Source organism: Benincasa hispida, chromosome 1 (genome assembly GCF_027475165.1).
Source record: "Benincasa hispida cultivar pf3 chromosome 1, pf3_genome.v1.1, whole genome shotgun sequence".
NCBI classification, from domain to species: Eukaryota; Viridiplantae; Streptophyta; class Magnoliopsida; order Cucurbitales; family Cucurbitaceae; genus Benincasa; species Benincasa hispida.
In genome coordinates, this window is record NC_143478.1 from 37,642,853 (window position 1) to 37,667,030 (window position 24,178).

General features: G+C 33.8%; 1 long non-coding RNA gene across 1 annotated transcript; it reads left to right on the forward strand.

Annotated features, from left to right (window-relative positions):
• The first annotated feature begins 637 nt into the window (after positions 1–637).
• Positions 638–15,817, forward strand: LOC150038424 (uncharacterized). The gene is made up of 2 exons (XR_016525661.1): positions 638–1,118; positions 15,123–15,817. It is a non-coding gene; the product is annotated as an uncharacterized LOC150038424 (long non-coding RNA).
• Positions 15,818–24,178: the final 8,361 nt, after the last annotated feature.

A 24,178-nucleotide genomic window follows, 5' to 3' on the forward strand; every position in this document is an offset into this window, starting at 1 on the left:
GATGAAATTTACTCTAGCCACCAAAAAACAAATCCTCTCTTTACTCTCTAAGAGAAATATCTCTACCTCTTCCTCTTTCAATTAGTTGGATACCACCTATCCTTCTATTGGAATCCTTGAGAATAACAAGATTATTCTCGTGGTTGTGTTCAAGTTCGATTTAGGAGAAGTTCGTGCCAAGATCGAGAGGATTTTTCGTGGAGCTCGGGAATCTTCAAAGGTAAGAATGGTTCTTCCTTAGTTTCCCTTCTCCAAAGCATGTTATTTAATATGTTTATCCTTCATATGTTCTATTTTAGAACACTACTTTTGTTTACTCAAAAATCGATTTTTGAGATGCAAGGCATTCACATGCTTTTTCTCGGGATTCGACCCTACACACTCATCTTAAAAGAAAACAACCTTTATCTGATCTAGAGCTTGTTAGGCACATCATTCCTTAAGTAGAGCTTCTTTAGCTTCTCCCAAACATCAAAAGTTGTGTTTTCATGAATTACTTGCAAGAACATTGTCTAAAATGTTCAAGATCAGTGCCCCATAGGCCACTTCTTCCATGGTCTACTTTTCTTTATTAGTGATAATTGTAGGTAGGTGACATTTGTGAAGCTGGTTGTGCCACGTATCAGAGTTTGAAAAATTCACAAAACACTTTGCAAATCAGATTTTCTTCTTCATTCAGACTTACACTTTTTCTCTCTAGGGTTATGAGATTCTCTCTACTTCTTCACGAGTTTTTTTATTGTTTTGTGCAAATTGAGGAGTAAAAATGAGGGATATGAAACATACAACACAAGAAAAGAAGAGAAGAGAAGGAGATCCACACGATGATTATAGTGGTTCAATTATTAAGACTTACATCCACTTTCAAGGTAAGAGATGCTTCTTTATTCAAGCTTTTTTGAAGTGTACTCCTTTTGTTTTTACAGGTTTACTCACGTATGAGCTCTCTATCTTTTGATTTCTTAAATTCAGTACATATATTTTGAGAGAGTTAGTTAAAGATAGTAATCCTGAGATGTTAGTTTATTTTGTTTCAACTAACTTCTCTAATAAACATTTTATTACTTGTGTGAGGTGAGTTGGAAGAAGGAGGCTCAGCTGGAGCTTAATCTATTAAGGTAATTTTTAGCTTACTTTCTTTTACATAGTGAATAATAACTTCGGCTCCTCCTAGTATGAGACTTCCTCTTAAGTGTAATCTTGATCTTTTCTTGTCTCATACAAAGAATTCTTTACTTGAGAAATTTAGGCTCCCTTAAATACAAGAATTCCTCTAACGGATGATTGCTTCACTTTAATATATAGTCTAGAGAATAACTCTTGACTAACAAAAGTACAAGTTTCTCCATAAGCTTGAAATCCCAATAAAACTAGTAACAATTTCTTTAGCACACACTCATACCGAGTGAAAGTATCTCACTAACACAAAGCACGCTTGAAAACAATGTAGTCAAAACATCTTTTAGAAAAGCGGCAACCTTAAAGCATCGAGAACAATAATCCTCTATATATTTACAACTTTAAGAAGGTTAGACCATGATCAGCCTACACCTAAGGAAGGAAAGAATCCATATAAAAATAATGTTGCACAGATACACCTATACAAGTATAGTATTTCTAGAAAAAAAAATAGCACCAGGTGGGACATCTTACAAAACAACACAGAAGACAAGATGTAGAAAAAGTCACCAACATGAAGCCCGTAGAATCCAATAATATAACCAATGCAAATGTATTAACAAAATATAATAATTAAAAACTTTCTTTTTTCCTCCAAAATTTGGCTTGAAACCACTTGGTGGATTTGTGGAGATTCAGACCCAGAGATTATAAAATTTTACTTATCCCTACAATGTTATATATGATAATACATACCTTGAGTATAAGTTTTCAATTTTTTTTCCACCCGAAATATTTCATACCAAGCATTTGTCACTCATATTTTTATGACATTTTCCTTAGTTTATGTACTTTTAAATGGCTAAATTTGATCTTCATATTTTCATTAAAACTTAAAATTAGTCGATATTAGTAGTTTGTCGTTAACTTTCACAAAATAAACGTAGCTATATATGTGAATATTTATGCGAATGTATAATAAAATCTAAACTGGTTGTCGTAATCACTTCCTTAATGATAGCTTTTTCAGAGGTAGAGTCGAGGCCTCTATTATTCCAAGCTAAAATCTTCATTGATCAGTGGAATGCCCATGTTCAACTTCTTATTATTCATTTGTTTAATTGTTCTCAAAGTGAGAAGTGATATAATACAAAGCTTGTTGGTTGATAGCCAATCATTAAGCTTTGTGGGACATGTTGGCTGTTGGGAGGTGACTTCAATGTCTATAAATGGTCTTATAATACCACTTCAAATCGAACATCCCGTGCAACAATGAAGAAATTCAATAGTTGGATTAATTTTGCTAAACTCATTGAGCTGCCTCAAATCAAAGAAAAGTTCACTTGGATGAATCTTCAAAGTAACCCTACTATGTCTTAAATTGATCATTTCCTATATATCATGGACTGGGAAAATAATATCCATTATTATTGTTGAATGAAAAATTTTGAACCAATCATAAATCGTCATGTCATTTTCAAATTAATGACGAAATTACAAAGCATCAAATTTGAGACTAATTAAAAAGTGACATATGTCCCAAATTAAAATTGAACACATAGATTGACAATTCTCGATGATGTCATGTGTTTTCATCGTGTCTATTGGATCAAATTAATTATTTTGATCTAATTAAATATTAAGATTTGGGATAAAGTCCAATTGATTCCAAAAATAGACTTGGTCCAAAGGCCAATTAAGGCCCAATTCCAATTGGTTGTACCCAAGGGCCAAGTCCATGGATCAACCAAGCCCAAGCCTATAAATCTCACTTGAGAACTCTATCAATAGAGGAGTTCTCCTTCATTTAAGTTTTCATAAATTTTGCACTCCAGAGAGTCTATAAAGAAATCTCCTAGCAATTAGAAGACTCCTTAACTCCGGGAGACTGAACCGCTCCTTGAAGCTCAAGTCCTAAAGATACAAACATTCTTCTAAGATTTAAACTTCAAGAATATCAAGCGTTCCGTTTCCTTAAGTCAAGTGTACACATTCAACTGAGAGAGAATTAGAGAATCAAGTACTAAAGATCGAACTACATCCACTTCAATTCTACACCAACACTAGTTCAACTCCACAAAATGTATTTCTTCATAAACCTCGTGCAAATAATCATAAAGTCCAAAGGCTCACTCGCAAGGCCTCTAATCATTATCCTTTACTGTTGGAATCTGATTCACTTAAATGGGGGCCTAGTCCATTCAAATTTGATAATAGGTGGCTATCTCACAATTCCTTTATGTTGGAAGTGCAGGAGGTGTGGCAGACTTTGCAAAAAGTAGGTCATCTTGGTCATGCTTTTATAATGAGTTAAGAGCTTTTACTGCCCATTGCAAGCCTGGAACCTAAAAGTCTTCAAAAAAAGAGATGGAGCATTCAAATGAAATCACTAAACTCATCTCTGATATTGATAGAAAGGAGGAACATGGCATTATTAATGAGGAAGACTTAAATAGGCACATTGATCTTAAGACTGGCCTTCAAAGTATTATAATGTTATAAGCCAAAAAATAGAGACAACTTTACAAATTAAACTAGTTGAATGAAGGAGATGAGAATACTGCTTTTTTTCATAAGACTTGCCTAGCTAGAAGACAATTCAACTTCATCTCTAAAATTCAGCGCCCACAAAATGATAGATATTATACTAATTTGTCCATCGAAAAGGCTTTTATCGATTATTTCAAGGATATCTATATTGGAGGTAGCAGATGCATCAGTTTGATAGGAAATCTAAACTGGCATCCCATAACCCCTTTGGAAGCTAACAATCTCATTGCACCCTTCACTGATATGGAGGTATTTAATTGCATCAAATCTTTGAGTAGTAACAAAATGCCCAATCTTGACGGTTTCACCATCGAATTCTTTAAAAAAATATTGGAACATCTTCAAGCCTGGAATTATGGAAATGTTCCATAATTGGGAGGGATAAAAGCTTGTATCTCATCTGTCAATTATTCAATCCTCCTAAATGGGAGGCCAAGAGGCTACATCAAGGCAACTAAAGGTATTCGTCAGGGAGATCCTCTCTCCATTTTTCTCTTTGTTATTGCCATGGATTATTTCTCTTGCCTTATTTATGAAGCACAAAATTGAAAACAATCATTTGCACATATCACATTTACTATTTGCAGATGATATTATTCTTTTTTCAGTGGTTGATCAAGAAAAAAAATTAAAAATCTCTATTAAAAGTAAACCACCAAAAGTTATCATTTTCTTGTATCAATGTGGACCTCAAAACATGGTTCATAGTGTTGAATTGATATGGGGTTGTCACTCTACCACTCTTCCCATCAATTATCTGAGCATGCCATTAGGAGGTAATCCTAAATCTCTCGAATTCTAGAGCCCGATTATTGATAAAATTGAGAGAAAAAAAATATGCTTCTTGGAAGCTTTCTTACAGTTCGAAGGATGGTAGACTAACCTTAATATAGGTTGTCTATACCAACTTGCATACATACTTCCTTTCTACCTTCAAAGCTCCTATGACTGTCTGAAAATCCATTAAAATAGGGGTTGATTATTGATACCACTAAAATCAAACTGAATGCTAAATCAAACTGAAACCAAATTGAAACCGAATTAATGTAGTTTGGTTCGGTTTGATATATGTTGAAACCGAATTATTGCGATTCGGTTCGATTTCAAATCTGAAAACCGATTTGAAACCGAATTGAACCGCTTTTTAATAAATATATTAAAATATAATATATATATATATATATTTTTTCATTTTCCTTAATCCTTAGGGTTTTAAATCTCCTCTCAGATCTAATTTCACGTCTCACTCTCTGTCTTAGACTCTTCACTACCGTGAGTCATCTGTCACCTCTCACTCTCCTCTCAAATCTCATGTCTCACTCTCCTTCCTCCTACCTTCGTCCTCATATTTTATTTTCCTTCTAGGTAGCAGGTACCATTGGTTACACGCATTTAACCCGTACGTAGGCGAAAATCAGTCTTTTGCCTCGTGAAGTTACTTCACGAGACAAAAGACAAAATGTGAAACTTGAACTTGAGACCCTCACGTAAAAAAACTGTGAAACTGAACTAAATTGAAACTCTTATATGTGGTTTAGTTTGATTCGGTTCGATTTCAGAAACAAACTTTCTGAAATTTACGGTTTGGTTCGATTTGAGCTCCAAATCGAACCGTGAACACCCCTAATTGAAAAGCATATGAGGGACTTTCCATGGGAAGGTACTGAAAAATTAGGATCTTCTCACTTGGTGCGATGGGATCAAATTACTTTTCCCAGAAAAAAAGGCACCCTTGAAATTGATAAAATTAAGATAATCAACAATGCACTCCTCAGTAAATAGATATGGAGATATCTTGTCAACAACAATGGTTTATGGAAAAGGCTTATTGATGCCAAATATGATCCCTCCCCAGACTCTATTCCTACTCATTGCAAATATAAAAGTTCAAAATCCCATGGTTTTATTGGATCAACACTAGCACGCAGCGGAAGACATTAGGATCCATAAGCATTCTAATTGATTAATTTTGCAGAAAAGAAACATGCTAAAACAAAGTTTAATGGGTTTCAAGAACATACCTTGGCAGAACCATTGAAATCTTGATTTCCAGTGGCAAAATCCTCCAAATCCTTGTGTAGACTACCACAAGATCTTCTCTACTATCCTCTTGGTGCTCTAGATTGAGTTGTGGGACGCAAAATAAGTTGGAATCAAAGAAAATTTGGAGAAAGTTCACTGAACCAACCCATAATGAAGAACACTTCTTCTCAAGAATTTTTCTGAAAATTCTATTGGTTCATCAATCTCAACTTCACTCCAATCTCTTCAATATATTGCAGACTATCATGCAAAGAAATTTGCTACATGGGATGCAGCTCATGCTTGAAGTTATTGTTGAAGGTGGTGGGTTCCTAATGAGCTACTTTGAAGATGAATATGGAAAAACTCATTTTTCCTTTTTTTGTGTAATTTTATTTCCAAAATTCAAAATTGATTTTAAAATCATATTTTATTTCTAAAATCAAAATTTATTAATTTTACAAATTAATTTTCTAATAAAATTAATAAATAATTATTTAAATAATTTAAATAACTGTAATTAATTAAATATCCAATATTAAAATAATTTTTACACAAATTCATCTCCATATATTTAAATCATATTTAAATAGCTTATCCATTTCGAGCTAGGTGAACCTCATGGACCTATGGGCTCCAACGATCCGAGATTAATCAGCCCATAGTTGAACTCATATTATATCCATTCAATATAAGTTAACCAGTTAACCCTTCACAGTGTAGGATCTAAAGGCAACACTAGAGGAGCCCATAGTTGAACTCATATTATATCCACTCAATATAAGTTAACCAGTTAACCCTTCACAGTGTAGGATCTAAAGGCAACACTAGAGGGTGAATAGGGTTGACTACCAATTTTTTTTTTAAAATAATTTTATTTTCAAACAATGCTCAATAAAGTTAACCCACTAATTTGATTAAAGAAAATTTATGCAAGACAAAACTTAAATCATGCAAGCTATGATAACTTCAAATTTAAAGACAATTTAATCAAGGATAAATTTAAATAACACACTAGAAATTAAATCATCAATTAGGAAAGATTAAAAAAATAACTAAGACAAGAAGCAAAAAATAGAAAACAAGAAATAAAAGAGAGAGAGGAAGAGAAAACACTGGGAATTATAGTGGTTCGGTAAATTGCCTACTCCACTCTCCAAGACTCCTTATTGGGTATTTCACTAAGTGATTCTCTTGCAGATGAGGACCAAACCGACACACGACCCTCTTTTTCCTAGGCTAAAGTGAAACCCAAGATCCTTTTTACTTGTTTAGAATCAACCCAATTTCTTTTTCTCACAACCCAAGGTGTACCCATACCTTAATACAATTCCCAAAAATTAAAAGAAAACCTCACAATATTACCTCTTGAAGGCTAAATACACAAGTTGAGCACTCAGAAAAAAACTCACAAAAATAACTTTAGGCCAATTTAGGAGTAAGGAGGACAAAAATTTGAGAGTAGAGAGAATTGAAAGCTTAAGACTTAGATAGCTTTTGGTGTCCATGAAGAGTAAAATCAAGTCGAATTTATCGGCAAGGGGGATAAATTTTGGCCATTGGATATGATTGCAAATGAAGGGTGGAGATTGAATAAAAATAGAAAAGGAAAGGTTTTGAAAAGGAATTTTGAAAGATTGGAATTATTGAGATTTAGAGAATAAAAAGGATTTGAAGGATGAAAATTTAGGAAGGAAATCAAATTTGAAAATGCTGAAATTTGGTGAGAATTTGGAGAAAATTGGATCAGAAAATTAAAGAAAAATGAAAATAAAAAATAGTCCGATGATATGAGCACCACGCGCGCTGCATTCTATGAAGAAACTGCAGGCACGCGCGGCGCACGCGTGCGTTCGCGCGTGAAGCTGGGTGACCGCCACTTGTCATTATCTCATTCGTCCACGATCGCCACGTCACTACCACATCATGTGCCATGTCAGCAAAAAAGCAACTGATTGGAGCGTCACGTCATCAATATTGACCGTTTGTGTGCCACGTCAGCAAGGTGCCACGTGTCACTGCCACGTTGGATTTCCTCTCCAATCTTCTTTTGCTTATAACTTTCTCGTTTGAACTCCGATTTGAGCGATTCAAATTGTGTTGGAATCGTCTTTCCGAGCTCTACAAGATAATGACTCTAAAACACTGAAAATATAAGTATATATGAGTTTGTTATCATCAAAATACTTGGTTTGATTGAAGCCTTAAAGCTAACAATCTCCCCCTTTTTGATGATGACAAACTACCATAATACCAAAAATATTTCTCCCCTTTTTGTTATCAACAAAAAGATATACAAGTGATTTTTCTACCCTTAATCATACGAATAATGCCCCCCCTCAATAAATTATAACACATAAATTCATAGAAATATGAATAATGCTCTCCCTATCAAACATAATTAGGCAATTCTAATAATACCAAGTGCAAGTCTATTTTTACAAAAGGCTTCTTCATTTAATGCCTTTGTAAGAATATCTGTTACCTGGTTCTCAGTATTCACATAATTAATGACAATATTCTTATTTTGCACATGCTCTCGAAGAAAATGATGTCTAATATCTATATGCTTTGTTCTAGAATGTTGAATGGGATTTTGAGAACAACAACTAGCAACAACAATATATTCAACCTCAGTGGTAGATAATGTAACAAAATTTTGCTTTTTACTATACCAAGATACTAAAGAACTACCTAGAAAATGACATGTTCCACTAGTACTTTTTCTATCAGTTAGACTACTAGCATAATCAGCATCAGAATATGCAATCAAATCTAAAGATTCATTTTTATGATACCATAAGTCTAAATCAACGGTACCAAGTAAATATTTAAAAATTCTTTTTACAGCATGCAAGTGCGATTCTTTAGGACATGATTGAAATCTAGCACACATGCATACACTAAACATATTATCAAGCCTACTCGCAGTTAAGTAAAGCAAGGATCCGATCATACCTCTATAAGCTTTAATATCTACGCTTTTACCTTTTTCATCCTTATCAAGCTTTGTAGTGGTACTCATCGGGTTGCTACTTTTGCATTATCGAACTTAAACCTTTTGAGTAGATCCCTTGTGTACTTTTCTTGATTTATGAAGATTCCATCTTCAATTTGTTTAATTTGAAGCCCAAGGAAGAATTAAGTTCTCCCATCATGCTCATTTCAAACTCACTATGTATACATTTAGAAAATTCTTCACAAAGAGAAGAGTTAGTAGCACCAAATATAATATCATCAACATAGATTTGCACTAATAAAATATCATTATCTTTAATTTTGATAAAAAGAGTAGTATCAATAAGTCCCATTTTAAAATCATTTTCTAGCAAAAATTTACTCAAACGGTCATACCAAGCTCTAGGAGCTTGTTTAAGACCATAAAGTGTTTTATTTAATTTAAAAACATCATTTGGATTATCAAAGCTTTTAAAACCAGGAGGTTGTTCAACATACACTTCCTCCATTATGAAACCATTTAAGAAAGCACTTTTTACATCCATTTGAAATAAAGTAAATTTCTTATGAGATGCAAATGCAAGCAGCATGCTAATAGATTCTAATCTAGCAACAGGAGCAAATGTTTCCTCATAATCTATTCCTTCTTCTTGACTATAGCCTTAAGCAACTAGTCTAGCTTTATTTCTAACAATATTACCAGATTCATCCATTTTATTTCTAAATATCTATTTAGTACCTATAACAGGATGATTACTAGGACACGGGACTAGTTCCCACACATTATTTCTTTCAAATTAATTTAATTCTTCTTGTATAGAAATTAACCAGAACTCATCAGATTCAGCATCTTTAAAAGACTTTGGTTCAATTTGAGACACGAAAGCAACATTATTGAAAGCATTTAAGGAAGAGCGAGTTCTTACCCCTTGAGATACATCACCTATTATTAACTCCTGAGGATAGTGAATGGAGAATCTCCAATCCTGAGGGAGGGATTTTTCTGGCTCTTTCTGAGATTCATTTGATACTGCTTCCCTATCTTTAATACTAAGATCTTCAACAGGTATTTCTAATTCATCACTAGCAGAAACTTTATTAGTGGCAACATGTGTTTCATCAAAAACAACATTCATTGACTCTTCAAGTACATGAGTTCTTTTATTAAAAACTCTATATGTTTTACTACATGTAGAATATCCTAAGAATATGCCAATGTTCATTTTTGACTCAAACTTTTCAAGTTTCCCTTTGTCTTTCCAAATAAAACATTTGCAACCAAAGACTTTGAAATAGCTAATATTTGGAGTTTTATTATTAAAAAGTTCATTAGGAGTTTTATTTAAAACAGGTCTTATTAAAACACGATTCATTACATAAGATGCAGTATTAACAACTTCAGCCCAAAAAGATTTTGGTAAATCATATTCATTAAGCATGGAGGTAGCTAATTCTTGTAAAGATCGATTTTTCCTTTCTACAACACCATTTTGTTAATGTGTTTTTGGAGAGGAAAAATCGTGAGAAATTCTATTTTCTTCACAAAAATTTTCAAAAGAAGCATGTTCAAATTCTCCTCCATGATCACTTCTAATTTTCGAAATCATAAAACCTTTTTCATTTTGAATTCTTTTTTAAAAGCTAATAAAAGATTTTAAAGCTTCATCCTTATGAGATAAAAATAAAACCCAAGTAAATCTCAAAAAATCATCAACTATAACAAACTCATAATGTTTTCCACTTAGACTTGCAACTCTAGTAGGTCCAAAAAGGTCCATATGTAACAGTTGCAAAGGTCTAGAAGTAGAAATCATTTTCTTTGTTTTGAAAGAAGACTTAGTTTGTTTACCCATTTGACAAGCATCACAAACTTTATCTTTTTCAAAGTTTTATTTTGGAAGACCTCTAACAAGGGATTTCTTAGAAATATTTGAAATTAAATGCATGCTAGCATGACCTAACCTTTTATGCCATAACCACAAATCTTCATGCAATGCAGATAAACGTTTATTTTCTACTATAGGACAATCTTAGATCAATAGTATAAATATTTTTATCTCTATTTCCTACAAACAGAACTTTTCCATCACATGCATTTTCTATTGTACAATTTTTATCACTAAAAATTACTCTATATTCTTTATCACATAAATGACTAATACTTAATAAATCATACTTTAAACCATCAACCAACAAAACATTTTCAATAAGAAAATTTGAATCGTTACTAATATTACCTTTCCCAACAATCTTACCCTTTTTATTGTCACCGAAGGTAACGTATCCTCCATATTTCTTTTCTAAGTATGTGAATTTTGTGTGGTCCCCAGCTATATGTTTTGAACATCCACTATCCAAGTACCACTTATTCTTTATGGATCTAAACATACCTGAGAGAATTAATTCTCAAGATGTAACCTTAGGTACCCAAATTTGTTTGAGTCCTTGGGGGTTAGCTAACAAAAATTTAGGAATCAATCTCTTTTCATTCATAATATTGATTTTTCCTACTTCTTCAAAAGCCATAACGCACAGGTTTGCTACTTCTTCCTCGCTTTCAGAATCGCTTTCATCGCTTTCGTCCCAAGTATCTTTCATGGCCTTCCTGCTCTTCTTTGAAATGGCTTTTCTTTGAGGACAGTTCCACTTCACGTGTCCGGGCTTTTTGCATTCATAACAGATGATTGTATCTCTGTTGCTCTTTTCTCCTTTGCCTTCTTGATTGTTGACTTTCTTTGAGAAGTTCATTTTCCTAAATTGCTTTTTGAACTTCTTGGTCAAGTAAGCGAACTCCTCATCATTTAGTTCAGCTTCCGTTTCAGAGTCCTCTTGAACTTGAGTGGACTTTAATGCTAGGCTCTTCTTCTTTTTGACATCTTCTTCTACATTGGCCTTCATAATTATCTCATGTGTCATGAGAGATCCAAAGAGCTCCTCCAGTGGAATTTTTTAGAGGTATTTTGCTTCTTGGATTGCCGTCACCTTAGCTTCCCAACTCTTAGGCAATGATCTAAGAATTTTTCTCACATTTTCAGAGGTGGTATAAGATTTTCCTAATCACTTCAAAGTATTAACAATATTCGTCAACCTAGTAAACATTTCAGATATAGTTTCATTTGCATCCATTTTAAACAATTCATAATTACGAACTAACATGCTAATCTTTGACTCTTTAACTTGATTAGTTCCTTCATGAGTTACTTCAAGCATATCCCAAATTTCTTTAATAGAATTACATGCAGAGACTCGATTAAACTCATCAGGACATAAAGCACAAAACAGACAGTTCATGACTTTAGCATTAATAGAAAACTTCTTTTTATCTTCATCATTAAACTCTTTTTCTTCCTTAGGAATATCTTTATTATCGAGTATCTTAGTAGGAATTAAAGGACCATTAAAAACAATTTCCCATAGATTATAGTCAATAGAAATCAAATAAATTCTCATCCTAATTTTCCACCATGCATAATTATTTCCATCAAACAAAGGTGGCCTAGTGGTAGATTGACTTTCACCATACCCATTTATTCCAGTAGTTGTCATAAGCTCGAACAATTAAGTTTTTCGAAAGAGGAAGAGAATATAATAATTTTTTTTTAAAAAAAAAAAAGATTTTTGTGAAGAGAAATACTTTTCCAAAATTTAGATTTTAATCAAAAAGATTTCAAAGATTAAGAAGTAGAGAAAAAAAAATAAGGTTTTAATAACCAATTTTCAAGACAAAAAATTTCTAATGAAAACAGCTTTTAAAACTCAATTTTTCAAACTTTTTGCAAAAGTTAGAAAAATTCTAGATTTAATAAGATTAAAAAAAAAACAGAATGTAAAATCAAGAAAAAATACAAAACCTTTTTGAAATAAGAAAACTGAGCTACCTTCTCTGATACTAATTGTAGGATCTAAAGGCAATAATACTAGAGGGGGTGAATAGAGTTGACTACCAATTTTTTTTTTCTAAAATAATTTATCTTCAAACAATGCTGAATAAAGTTAACCCACTAATTTGATTAAAGAAATTTATACAAGACAAAACTTAAATCATGCAAGCTATGATAACTTCAAATTTAAAGAAAATTTAATCAAGGATAAATTTAAATAACACACTAAAAATTAAATCATGCAATTTGGAAAGATTAAAAAAATAACTAAGACAAGAAGCAAAAAATTTGAAAACAAGAAATAAAAGAGAGAGAGGAAAAGAAAACACCGGAAATTATAGTGGTTCGGCAAATTGCCTACTCCACTCTCCAAGACTCCTTCTTGGTATTTCACTAAGTGATCCTCTTGCAGGTGAGGACCAAACCGATACACGACCCTCTTTTTCCTAGGCTAAAGAGAAACTCAAGATCCTTTTTACTAGTTCAGGATCAAACCAATTTCTTTTTTTCACAACCCAAGATGTACCCACACCTTAATACAATTCTCAAAAATTTTTTAAAAAAAAACTCACAATATTACCTCTTGAAGGCTAAATACACAAGTTGAGCACTCAAAAAAAAAAAAATAACTCATAAAAATAACTCTAGGCCAATTTAGGAGCAAGGAGGACAAAAATTTGAGAGTAGAGAGAATTGAGAGCTTAAGACTTGATAGCTTTTGGTGTGTCCATGAAGAGTAAAATCAAGTTGAATTTATAAGCGAGGGAGATAAATTTTGGCCATTGGATATGATTGCAAATGAAGGGTGGAGATTGAATAAAAATAGAAAAAGAAAGGATTTGAAAAGAAATTTTGAAAGATTGGAATTATTGAGATTTGGAGAATAAAAAGGATTTGAAGGATGAAAATTTAGGAAGGAAATCAAATTTGAAAAGGCTGAAATTTGGTGAGAATTTGGAGAAAATTGGATCAGAAAATTAAAGAAAAATAAGAAAATAAAAAATAGTCGGATGATATGAGCACCATGCGCACAGGGGAGGAGATTGAGCGTCACGTGCCACATTTTGTGAAGAAACTACAGGCACATGCGGCGCACGCGCGCGTCCGTGCGTGAAGCTGGGTGACCACCACTTGTCATTATCTCATCCGTCCATGGTTGCCACGTCACTGCCACATCATGTGCCATGTCAACACCACATCAGCAAAAAGTTATCGGTTAGAGCGTCACGTCATCTGCCACGTCAGCTTCCATGTCATCAACATTGACCGTTTGTGTGTCACATCAGCCGCTACGTCAGAGCCACGTCAGCAAGGTGCCACATGTCACTGCCACGTTGGATTTTCTCTCCAATCTTCTTTTGCTTATAACGTTCTCGTTTGAACTCCGATTTGAGCGATTCAAATTGCGTTGGAATCGTCTTTCCGAGCTCTACAAGATAACTCTGAAACACTGAAAATATTTGTACAAAAAATTTGAGTTTGTTATCATCAAAATACTTGGTTTGATTGAAGCCCTAAAGCTAACACATAGGTTGTTCGTAATAACGGCTAGGTCAAATCTCTGTTTTACCCTCGAAATTAGCTCTTGTTTCTTAAGTCCCCACTGATCCCTTAATGAACAATTGTTTTGTGATCCAATCACAAAACTGAGTCCCTCTCATGTCAAATGAAAGGGTAGGATCCCTTGTTCAAGCCCTAGAATCAGCACTTAAGGGAACAACCTCTCTACTATCCCTAAAGTGGGTAGGAGTAAATTTTCTCTTGCACCCATGTCCCCAGCTATCTATCCGGTCTTACCCCTGAAATGGAAGTCTTATTGAGCCGATGCTATTGAGTCAACCCTCACCTATGCAAATCTAAGGGTAATTCTAGATAAACAGGAGTTCATAGTTAGCTCAGGATTAAGGTCAAGTTACCTAGGTCATCGCATTGAAATAATCAGTCTTAAACAGTAAACAACGTTATAAAGTAAGAGTGACTCATTTCGTGGTCCGATCTTGTACAAACCCTTTTGCACAAGGACACCCCCACTCCTCATGTTCAACATGAACGAATTAGGATCACTTCGTTTGTAGCACTTTACAACTCCTTGTAACAACTATAGAGTGAGCCGCATCTAATAGTGTTACCAGAATAAGGTACCTAATCTTATCCATATACTATAGATCATTTTGACTATTTACTCGAATTTGATCCACTTTTATATCTCCACATAAAGTTCAAGTATTCATCCAATAGTCAAGGGACTTTTAGGTTTATTGGATTTCTATTCAAGCAAAAGATCTATTCAATAACACTTTTATTGAATTTTCGGAATAAGTTCCATTATTTACATACCACGAGTTTTAGGACATAAAACTCAATAGGTTGAACATTTCAAAATATAGTGACTTTATGCTGAGTAAAATTGATAAAAATAAATAAATAAATAAACAATGGTGCAAACACTTTGCTTTGGCATCATAAATGGGCTTCTAATGGAACTCTTAAACAACTTCTCCCCTGTTTTTTCGCTCTCTCTGAAAATGATATGCTTACTGTAAAGGAAGCTTGGTCTATTAAAGATGCTAACTGGAATTTCTTTCCTTGCAGATCTCTTTTAGACAGGGAAGTCGATAATTGGCTTGTTGCTCCGCCTGGATGGCCAACCCCAAGCACTATGAGTGGCTTACATACTATTCATTGGGGTTTAAATTCCAATGATATTTTCTCTATCAAATCTCTCAAACTCTTCCTGACTAATACCATCATCCGTGCAAATATTAACAATGTGTCAACCTTGGGTCCTCTCATATGCTAAAAAAATGTAAGTTCTTTGTATGGTCTATGGTGCATAAAGGGCTGAATACCATTGACAAAAGTCAAGCTCAAAATCCATTGCTCAATCTCCAACCAAACTAGTGCCTGTTATGTTTAAAAAAAAAAAAGGTGAAACAACCGAGCACTTATTTATCCATTGCTCATAAAATGTGGTGTTTCATGGATGGTGTTTTTGCAAATCTCCGCAGTTCGCAAGATCTATTGGACAAGCTCACCCACATCCCGCTTTATTCTACAACGAACATGCTTAAATATAAGTACTTGATAGGTGCCGTTATGGAGCTTATGGTTGGAGAGGAACAATCACACTTCTAGGAACTTGGATTGGTCTACTCGTCATATCTGGGTGGACATTCTTTGTATGGCTGCTACTTGGTGCTCAAAATCTATTTTACTTTGTAATTACGATATTTCTAACATTGCTTTAAATTGGAGGGCTTTCCTCTAACCTCTCATTCTCATTCAAACTCGAATTTTCTTATATTTTGTTTTGTGGCAATGAATTATATCATTCCTGGGGTAAGGAATTGATGAGAGTGCTAAGAATGTGTCAACCTAGTTGAGATATTTAGCTACGTCTACTGATCCTTTTCTCACTCAATCGTATCTTGTTAAAAAAATGTGAATATACAAACATATAGATATATTGAAGGAATCGAATCCTCAGCGGAAGCGAATGATCACATATTGCTTTGATTTTTGTTTATAAAATCTAGAATACAAAAATGAGAAACAACATTCATAATGCATAAATAATAGGCTAAGCATGCTTTAAGATTAAATTACAAAAGAAAAGAAATAACTAACCCTTGAAGAGCCATTCTTCAAGTTCTTCTCCAAGTCTTCACTGAGTTTTAATAACTCAAATCGGCATATTGATCTCCACGAACAATAAGAAGACACCACAAAAAAGTTTTTCCTGTTATTCTCTTAGCAAGGACCGGTTTGTAGGAAGTGGCTTTTTGAAAGAGTAAAAGGGAACTTGTGGTATTTTGAGAGATTTTTCCACAGAGAACTCTTTTTTTGTGAAAAAACTTAAAAGGGTTGAGAGAGGGGGAGAATCAGTTATTTGCACAGAACTTTTCTGCAAGCAGTTAAATTTTCACCCATACAAATCAAAGGATAATCCCTCGTGAACAAAAGTTCATAATATACTTAAGGTTAAGACTAAGTTGTCTAGGTCATCCTATTGAAATAGAAACCTAACTAGTCAATGGTATTACATCTAGTGGTTACTATTTCGCGGTCTGGTCTTAAGCAAACTCATTGCATAAGATACCTCCACTCGCATGTCAGCTACACGAATGCGTTGGATCATTGCGTTTGTATGAGTCATATCCAAAGTGTCATCAGAATAAGGTACCCAACCTTATCCCTATACTATAGACCCTTTAGGTTGTATCTTGAATATTGATCCCTGTATGTCTCCACATACTGTTCAAGACTCATAAGACAGCCTTGGATGTTATTATTGGAATTTAGGGTTATCAAGACAAAATAAAATATAACACAATCAACAACATTTATTGAAATGACATCAATAACTCTTTATTGATGACATAACATAATCAGTAATATTTATTAAAATAACATCGATAACTCTTTATTGATGACAGACAATTGATTCCACTTACTATCTACGAGTTTTAGGGTATAAAACCCAAAAAACTCTCATTTGAACTAAAACTCTAGTAAGTAGGATGTACATAATATCACTATCCAAAAGCAACATGAATGGTAAATAAAAACAATAAACTAGGGCATCCATATACCCATTACACATCTCCCACTTGCCCTAGATTACATAATGTACATGTCTCATAGACCTAGATTCTCTAGATGACTCTCGAACACTTTAACTGAGAGAGCCTTCATAAATGGATCAACAATGTTGTGCTCCGAAGCAATATTTGTGATGATCACATTTCCTCGTTGCATAATCTCCCATACCAAATGATACTTTTTTTCAACATGTTTTCCTCGTTTGTGGCTACGAAATTCTTTAGAGTTGGCTGTTGGGAATGTACTAAACTCGCGGTTCGTAAATGTTGTTAACATATTCTATTTATCAATTAAAAAAATGTTATTGAGTATTTTATTCAATAAATTACTATTGATATTGCATTCTTTTATGAAAATCCAATAAACGAATCCATGACTATAACATGAATACTTTAATTTTATGTAGCAACATAAGAGAGAATCAAGTTCTAGTATGTAGCCAAAATAGTCTATAAATATACGGATGAGATTAGGTACCTCATCTAGGTGACACTATTGGATGCGGCCCATTTTGTATACTGATACAAATGATGTGATCCAAAAATCATTCACGTAAAGACAGGTGAGTGGGGGCATCCCGTGCAATAAGTTTGCATAAGCCCGGACCTCTAAATAGTCACTTTTCTTTATAACAATTGTTTACTGTTAAAACTGACTATCTTAAACTCAATGAACTAGGATAACTCGATCTTAATCCTGAGCTAACTATGAACTCCTGTTTATTCAGGATTATCCTTTGATCTGCATAGGTGAGAGTAATCCAACAGCACTGCTCAATAAGCCTCCCATTTTAAGGATAAGACCGGATAGATAGCTAGGCATATAGTTTTGCAATATGAAATTCACTTCTACCCGATTTAGGTTTATCAGATAGGTTGTTGTTCTTTTAAGCGTTGATACTTTGTCTTGAACAACGAGGCCCCGCCCTCTCATGCAAGAGAGGGTTATGATTTATAAGTTGGACTATAAGTCAATTGTTCAATGGAGGATCAGTAGAAGCTTAAGGAGCAAGATGTATTTACAGAGGTAATATGGTAATCTTTGACCCAGCTGTAAAATACGAACGACTTGTATGGTTAAAATGGACAGAAATATATTTACAGTGAGAAGAGTATAACTATCGAGTTATAGTGAAATGTCTTGGTAGTTAACGAATAGTGACTAATTCGGTTTAAAGAGTTTAGCAAATTAATTACAAATCGTTGGAGCTCATGATCTGTAGATCCATAAGGACCCTTTACTAGCTCGTAATTTGGATTAGTAAATTGAGTAATCTAGATGAGATTTAAAATTAGGGTTTAGAATTTAAAATGTTCAAATTCAACTAAGGTTTCTTTTAATTGTATTCGATACAATTGAATTATTTAATTTTATCGAAATTAAACGAAATTGGAGAATTAATTAATGTTTAAATTATGATTTAAATATTAATTATATGAAATTAAATTCATTGTAGTGAAATTGGTATTTTATTAATTTAATATTCATATTAAATTAACAAAATTAATTAAAAAGGTTTAATTAATTAGTTTTATTTGGAATTAATTAATTGAATTGTTTTTATAAAACTAATAAAACAAATAAATTAGTTTATTTGTAATTTTGATTTTAGAAATCATCTTTTAAAACAAAATTTGAAAAACCAACAAAATGGAAATTTCCAAAAAATTGGAAATCTCCACTATGGTGCAAGCACCTCATTCATCCAATTCCGCTTAATGAATGAAGAAGAAGCTATCAAGTTTTGAATTTGCATGATGAAAGCTTTATAAATTAAAGTATTGGGTTGAATGATTAAGCTTAGCATTAAGAACTTCTTCAAGAACTCTAAAAAAATCGAAACTCTCTCGCAAACCCTCTTGAGTCTTTATCAAATCCAGCTCAATTTAGTGTTTCTACCACACAATCCTTACAAAAGAATAGTAGAGAAGATCTTCATGGTAGTATATTTGTAGATTGAAGCATCTTTAGTGGAGCTCAGTTGATTTTGAAGAGGTTTCATCAAAGGTATTGTGTTCAGCAAACCTCTTCGGTAATAGTTACTTTGAAACATGTTTTCAACTCAAATTAAGTATAATTAGAATGTTTATTGATTCTAATTTTCTCTGCTGCATGTTAATTTACTCTATCATTGGCTCCCCACTGTTGTCATAGTATAAGGTGATGGGCAAGTCTATATTTGGAACCACTTCCAAATCACTTAGGAACTTCCTGAGCCTAACTGCTTCTTTTGTTGCTTCACAAGTAGTTACATATTCCACTTCCATGGTGGAGTCTGCAATGCATCCTTACTTGATGCTACGCCATACTATAGCTCCCTCATTCAGGGACAACACTAATTCTGACATGGATTTCCTAGAATCCTTGTCAATTTGGAAATCAAAGTCGGTGTATCTTAGACCCATACACCAGCTTGTAGTCCCACGTTCTTCTAAGCTTAAGGATATTCTTAACCGTTGTCTAGTGGTCTAACCCTAGATTAGACTGGTACCTACAAATGTCTGGCCTAGTGCAAAACATAACATACATTAAGCTACCCAGAGTTGAGGCATAGGGAATACATCTCATATCCGCAACTTCTTGAGGTGTCTTAGGACATTGTTTGTTAGAAAGGTGAACCCTGTACCTGAAAGGTAATAAACCCTTCTTGGAGTTCTACATCGAACATCGAGTCAACATTTTATTGATATAAGTTGCTTGAGACAAAGTCAGCATTCCGTTCTTGCGATCTCTAATAATTTAGATCCAAAGTACATATTACGCCTCTCCCAAATATTTCATTTGGAATTGGGCTTTCAACCAATTTTTAATATCAGTGAGGTACCCAACATCATTCTCAATAAGTATGATATCGTCGACATAAGTACTAAGAAAGCCACTTTACCATTGATGATTTTCTTATATACACAAGGTCAATCAACGTTTTAATCAAAACCAAAAGATTTGGTCGCACTATTAAATCAAGTGGTCCAAGGACGCCTGCTTCAACCCATGAAAGGATCGATTCAGCTTGCAAACTTTTTGCTTCTGACCTTGGGCTACAAACCTTTCGGGCTGAGACATAAGATATTCTCTTCAAGATTGTCATTTAGAAAGACAGTCTTGACATCCATTTGTTATCTCATAGTCATAATATGTGGCTATGGATAAGAGAATTCTTGTATACTTAAGCATAGCAACTGGGGAAAAAGTTTCCTCATAGTCAACCCCTTCCCTTTAGGTATAACCCTTTGCTTCAAGTCTAGCTTTGAAGGTTTGTACCTTCCCAACTACATCTCTCTTTCTTTTATAGATCCATTTACACCGTATGGTTTTAACCTCTCAGGTAGATCTACAAGCTCCTATAATGAATTGGAGTACATAGACTCTATTTCAAGGTCCATGGCTTTGACCCACTGGTCCTTATCTACGTCATTTATTACCTGTTTATAGGACAATAGATCCTCAATGCCATCATCTGGTATGACAACCTGAGTCTCAATTAAACCCAAGTAACAGTCAAGTTGTGATATAAACCTCTTACTGCGTCAAGGCACTCACAATGATTGAGAAGGATGAGACTGACTTGAAGTGTTACCTTTTTCATTAATTCTCAATGAAAGACCAGCTTCATCAACAACTCTTGTTGATTCTTCAATAGCTTCATTTAATACTAATTTGCTCCGTGGTTTATGATCTCTCATGTAGTCTTTCTTCAAGAATATAGCATTTATTGATACAATCACCTTGTTTTCTTAAGGATCATAGAATAAACCACCTCTCGTTTCCTTAGGGTAACCAAAAAATTGGCATATTTTGAACAAGGTTCTAACTTCTTAGGATTTATCACTAGCACATTTGTAGGACAACCCTAGATTCTGAAGTAACATAAACTAGGTTTACACCCCCTCCATAACTCGAAAGGGTTTTCATAAACACTTTTCGAGGGAACATTATTCAAGATATGAACTGTAATCTCTACTGCATACACCCAAAACGAGCTAGGCAACTGAGCATAGCTCATCATGGAATGAACCATGTCTAACAAGGTTCTATTTCTCCTTTCTGATACACCATTTTGTTGAGGTGTACCAGATGCTGAGAGTTGGAATTGAATTCCATGTTCTATCATATAGTCCTAGAATTCTAGATCCTTGTACTCTCCACCCCGATCAAATAAAAAATTTTTAATCATTTTATCTAACAAGTTTTCAACTTCAGCCTTATACTCTTTAAACATTCCAAAGGCTTCAGGCTTATGTCCAATTAGGTATAAGTAACCATACCTCGAATAATCATCTATGAAAGAGATGAAGTATTTGTACCCTCCTTGAGCTTTTACATTCATCAAATCACAAAGATCTAAATGTATGAGCTCTAAGAGCTCTTTGGATCTAGAACCTTTTCCATTAAAAGATCTTTTGTCATTTTCCCTTTAAGACAGAATTCACATGGAGATAATGAATTATCTTCTAACTCACTTAGAAGTACACTCTTTACCAATCTCTCAATCCTATCGAGATTTATATGACCTAATCTCAAATGTCAAAGATAGGTATTATTGTTACTTGGAGAAATTCTTTGTCTTTTAGTTTAAGTATTCGTAGTTTTAAACATCTCATGATTTAAAAGTACTTTTGATTCAGTTGGTCTTAACACTTATAAGTTGTTTCTAATTTAGCTGAACAAATCATGACACCATTTTTCATAATGAAGGTTTCATTGAATGAAAAAGAAATATAATAGGATTGTTCAATTAAACAAGAAATAGATACAAGGTTCCTCTTTATGGTAGGAACTATATACAAGTTTTTTCAAAAACAGGTTCTATTTCCAAAAAAACAACTGTCTCTCTCACTGCACGAGCTAAAATGGCGTCTCCTATACCAACCTTGAGCATCATTTCACCCTTCTCTAGCTATTGGAAGGAACTAATTCTTTGTAAAGAAGAAAAAAACATAATCAGTGGCTCCCGAATCAAGTATCATATTGTCATTTTCCACTAAACAAGTTTCTAAGACTAGTAAATCATATTTACCTTCCTTCTTTTTCTTCTTCTCGATGAGGTACTTGGAACAATTGCATTTCCAATGATCATCCACATTACAGTGGAAGCATTTTTCCTTATCAGCCACTTTGGATTTTCCCTTGTCTTTCCTAGTAGTGAGAGCCTTCCTCTTCCATTCTTTCTTTTTCTGGATCTTCTTAGAGCCAGAAGATAATGGAACAGACTTAGTTCTAGAAAATGAACCCTTGGGGAACTTCAAGGGGCAACATTTTCCTCTCTTTCTACCGGTCCCTTACTTTTCATAAGAGACTGATAAGTCTATAACTCTTTTAGGAGAGTAGCTATAGTGTACTCTATTTTATTCGTAACCGCATTGTTGTGGAATTGAAGAAAAATCTTCGGAAGAGATTATAAAATAAAGGACACCTGACTCTGCTCGTCGATAACCACACCACATTGAAATGGACCATCAGATCGAGAACATGTTCCCTAACTGATTGGCCTTTCTTCATGCACGCGTTATAGACATACTTGAGAGCCTCGTATTGGATCTAAGAGGACGGTTGTCCAAACATCTCCTAAAGGGACTCTATGATTTGACGTGCAGTGATCATGGCCTCGTGTTTCTTGGTTAGAATGTCAGACAGACTTGCCAAGATGTAGACTCAGGCCTTATCATTGACCTTCGTTCAGCGGTCATAAGTATCCTTCAATGCTTGGGATGCATTACGAGCGGGGATTGGGAGATGGTTCTTCGTTAAGACGAACCGTAGATCATCTATAACTAGAATCGTATTCAAGTTAGATTTCCACGTCGCATAATTTTCTCCAGTTAATTTTTCGTTCTTAAGCAAGAAAATAATTGTGGAAGACATGCTGGAACGAATAATGAATAATTGATCGTATTAGTTATATATATCTTAACCCATTACAAAAACAAGTATCCAATCAATTTATTAAAATCAAGTAATCAAAGAACCCTAACTAAATTATTGATTTAGTTTTTACAATGATACTTCAGAGGTTTAGAGCAACAGCCACCGAAGGGTGATTAGCTACCCTTCCCTCGAATTGAGACAATCTCAGCTAATTACTAATACTAGAATAACTCTTATTCCTATGGTTTTTAGTTATCGTTGTTCGGTCAAGAATTCATTAACTAGCTTAATTCATCACATAAGTGTGATCCTATCATTTACAGATCCTAGTTGTACACTTCAACAGACTACCAAAGGGAAAGACAACTATTGAAGATTAACCTTATCCATTACTGGAGTTTGCGTTTTTTCGAATCCTATGATCAGGCCCTCTGAAGGGATGGTCGCTCCAAGACAACATGCAGGCAAACCATAGGACTCTCATGGTGCAACCTAATGGAGAAGATCGTAGGATATGTTGACACGTTTCCTTCTCCCACTTACTATAAATACTTTCCCTATTCATATTAGTATTGACCTATGCAAAACTTTTCGAAGGAAGGTCGTGCCCAAGACAAAACGAAGTAGAGCATAGATTTCATCGTGTGAACTCTTAAGAACGTGAGATTTAAAAATTGATATATCCTATATACCAGTTTTCCCCCACTAAAATATTCTATTATTTTTAAGGTTTTATTATACTTAGTTAAACTCTAGCTAATGAATATATCTAAGTCCTTCTTAATTTCTCAATATAACATTTATGTTGAATGTTTTAACAATACTTTATTTCATTTATTAAACTCTTTAATAAAATCATTCATCTATTGCATGCTTATAAAATATTTTCCCAATTTACCTTTCAGGTCGGTTCTTAGGTGGAGGTGTTCCGTTTCTGTCAGCTTAAATACCTCAGCGTAGATAGACGTTCCTTAAACAAAGGTCCTTTAAGGGAAATTATTTTATAAATTTAGTCTTTTAATAAAATTTATTTTAATCCTAAAAGGTTAACCTATTTCTAATCTCATTAGAAATACTTCCAACATTAGTCTAGGTGAATTAGTTTTAAACCATTTTAAAAATAACTTGGACCTATGTTTGCTTGCAACTCTTTATTATAGGTTTTAATCTATCCCATTAAA